Genomic DNA, 3,335 nt, shown 5'->3' on the forward strand with positions numbered 1-3,335 from the left:
TTAGTATGTTGCTATTTCACTGTTGGCAGGTTTGAGAGCTTGGTATGTTGATCTAATCAAAACACACAAAGTCTTACCCACTGAATTAAATAGGATGCACAAAAGAAGAAATTCAGGTAGTAAGCAAACTTGGAAAAATGTACATTATAATCAAAAACATAAAAGTTGTAATAGTAAGAAAAGTTTTCATTTATTAGTAAAGATTTTTTTAAATTGAAATGTTAGGATATGAGAAAGTAGTACTTTAGACATTGCTGCTATCAAATTTGGCAATATATATCAATAAAATGTTAACCTTTAAACAAATAATTCAATTTTTTGGAATCCATCTAAGAAAATAAGTGGAAAATGTGAATAAGAAAAAATAGTAAGATGATAACAGTCTTGTGAAGATGGTGGGACTGTGGATAATCTTTGCCTTCTAAATTTTGGGGGGAATTCCCTGGCAGTTCAGTGGTTAGGACTCCGTGCTCTCATTGCTGGGGCCTGGGTTTGATCCCTGATGGGGGAACTAAGATCCCGCAAGCTGGGTGGCATGGCAAAAAAAAAAAAATTAAAAGAAAAATAAATAAAGTTTTGGAATTTGTGATTTTGTTACTTTTAGAATTAAAGAACTATAAATTAAAAAGAAAAAAATTAGTACTGCCTTTATGAAAGATCATTTTGTGAGCCATATTAGCAAATAATTTGTTCACTATCTCAATTTTTCAACATATTTTCCATTGTCATTGCAGCCTCTTCATTCCAAAATCTGTGAAAAGATTTTATTGAAAATATATTTATTATTCAGTCATAAATAAATCATCAATACCCATTTGAACAATAGCACACTGTTTCTTCCCTCAAAATCCTGCAGTGTCTCACTGTGGCCCACTGAGTTTGGGCCCTAGGCACAGCTGCCCAGCTTCCCCACTCATTTTGTGAGGCAGACAGTATCCTTCCATGTCTTTTTTTTTTAATATATATATAGAATATTGGAAGGTGTTTAAGCCCTTCCTGTATTCTTTTTTTTAAATAAATTTATTTATGTTTTGTTTATTTATTTGTGGCTGCGTTGTGTCTTCGTTGCTGCACGTGGGCTTTCTCTAGTTGTGGTGAACGGGGGCTGCTCTTCATCGTGGTGCGCGGGCTTCTCACTGCAGTGGCTTCTCTTTGTTGCGGAGCATGGGCTCTAGGCACATGGGCTTCAGTAGTTGTGGCTTGCGGGCTCAGTGGTTGTGGCTCGCAGGCTCTAGAGCTCAGGCTCAGTAGTTGTGGTGCATGGGCTTAGTTGCTCTGCGGCATGTGGTATCTTCCCGGACCAGGGCTCGAACCTGTGTCCCCTGCATTGGGAGGCGGATTCTTAACCACTGCGCCACCAGGGAAGCCGCCTTCCATGCTTACAAGTGAAGAAAGAACACAAACTCATATGGGGGAGGTTCCTGGATAGAGGGAGGTGCAAAGGGCCCTGGTGGGAGTAGATTCGTTTAATAGGACTTCTCAGCATCCCTAGTATCTAGACACTCCTGTCTTTCTGGCCCCATTTGCTCACATTTTCCCCTATTTTTGGAATCTTTTTTGGAATATTCTCACCTTTATATTTTGACCATATATATATATGCACATATGATCAAATATATTATTTGATCATATATATATGATCGAACATATATATGATATATATCATATATATTTTGGTGGGGGATGAAGGGAGAAGAGGGGGGGAGGGAGGGAAGGAGGGAGGGAAAGAGAAAAGAAGAGGAAAATATGAGGGAGATAGAAGACCGATGGAAAACGAAGAGGAAAAAAATGGAAATGTACCACACTGAGAAGTTTCTCCTCCATGGTAAAGTAAAGACACTCCCCTCAACTCCTAGAGGGCCCCCTTGGGCACTCACTAAATGCTGCCTCCTATTACTCTTCTGTGTGTCTTGTATCTCTCAAATTCATCATCTTCTCCTCCACCGTACCTGGGTCTTGTGCCTTCACTTAGTAGATGCTAAAAAGATATTGGTTGATTGATGTAACTTGAAAAGAAACTTCTCCAAAATTCAGAGGTAAAGGGAGAGGCAGCAAATCCAGTAATATCCAGCTTAATTATACACTGATGGTGACCTACTAACAAGATCCCTTATGAATAATAACTTAGAATTAAAAATTATTCTTTTAAGATTGATCATGTTACCAAAGGAGACTATTATGTACAGTTTTAATTGTGCCACTAATTTAGATCATCCTAAGTTTAACAGAGATGGTGACTAATGTATGCCTGAAATGTCATTCATTTATTTTCTCTGCAGACTTAATAGATTTACATTTTATCTCAATGTAGGATTATCATGGAATGGAAGTACTTATACTAAGGTTTAGAGATGCGGAACACATTGATACGGTTCAATCTACATTTACCTAGCTATTTTAGCAAAATTACATCTTCTAATTTGAAATCTTAAAATTATTTATTCACTACAGAAAACTGTAAAAATATCAGAAAATGGAAAGTTTTTAAAAGAAATCATCCATTTCCCATTGTAATTCCTGACAATCCTTTTTATTTTTAATGCAGATTTTAGATTTTTTTGATCATTACATTTATAGAGTTTTGTACTTTTTTTTTTTTTTTTACCAAATGTCCTAACAGGAACCAGTATAATGTGGCAATTTTGAGTCAGAGAGAACTGAGTTAAAATTTGGCTCTACTACCTGCTGACTTGAATAATTCATTTAACCTTGGATCCTGAGTCTCAAGTTCCCTTTCTGGAAAATGGTAATAATAATATCTACCTCACAGATAGGCTTAGAATAAACCCTTGTTCCAGTAGCTGTCATGTTATGATTTAAATTTTATAAATATCTTTAATGGTTTCATAAGACTTACTGAGCATATTTAGCCATAATCTTTTAACCATTTTCTTATTTTTAGATGTTCAGATTGTTTTTAACATTTTAAATAATTTTGCAAATATAGATCTTGGGGTAGGAACTTTTATTCAAATTTAGATTTATTCCTTCTGATTGATTCCAGAAGTGGAATTAATGTATCAAAAAGAAATTTTATGACTCTTGATATGTATAATTGAATAGCTTTTCAAAAAGGCAAAAACAGTTTATGTTCCCGGCAATAACATACGGGAATTCTCATTTCATCACATCCTATCAGGGTTTTTTTTAATTTGCAAATTTAATAGGCAAAAATTGCTATCTTGTCTTAGTTTTCATGTCTTTATTAATGAGGTTGAATATATTTTCAAGGTATTTTAAAACTAGTTTTGTCATTTTCCCCTTTTATGAATCATCTATTCCTGTTGACAAGCACTCCTAATCAAGCACTCTGCTTACCAAGATTTAAAATGTTC

This window comes from Aethalodelphis obliquidens, unplaced genomic scaffold (assembly GCF_003676395.1).
Source record: "Aethalodelphis obliquidens isolate GAN/ISIS:26980383/991018 unplaced genomic scaffold, ASM367639v1 scaffold32, whole genome shotgun sequence".
NCBI classification, from domain to species: Eukaryota; Metazoa; Chordata; class Mammalia; order Artiodactyla; family Delphinidae; genus Aethalodelphis; species Aethalodelphis obliquidens.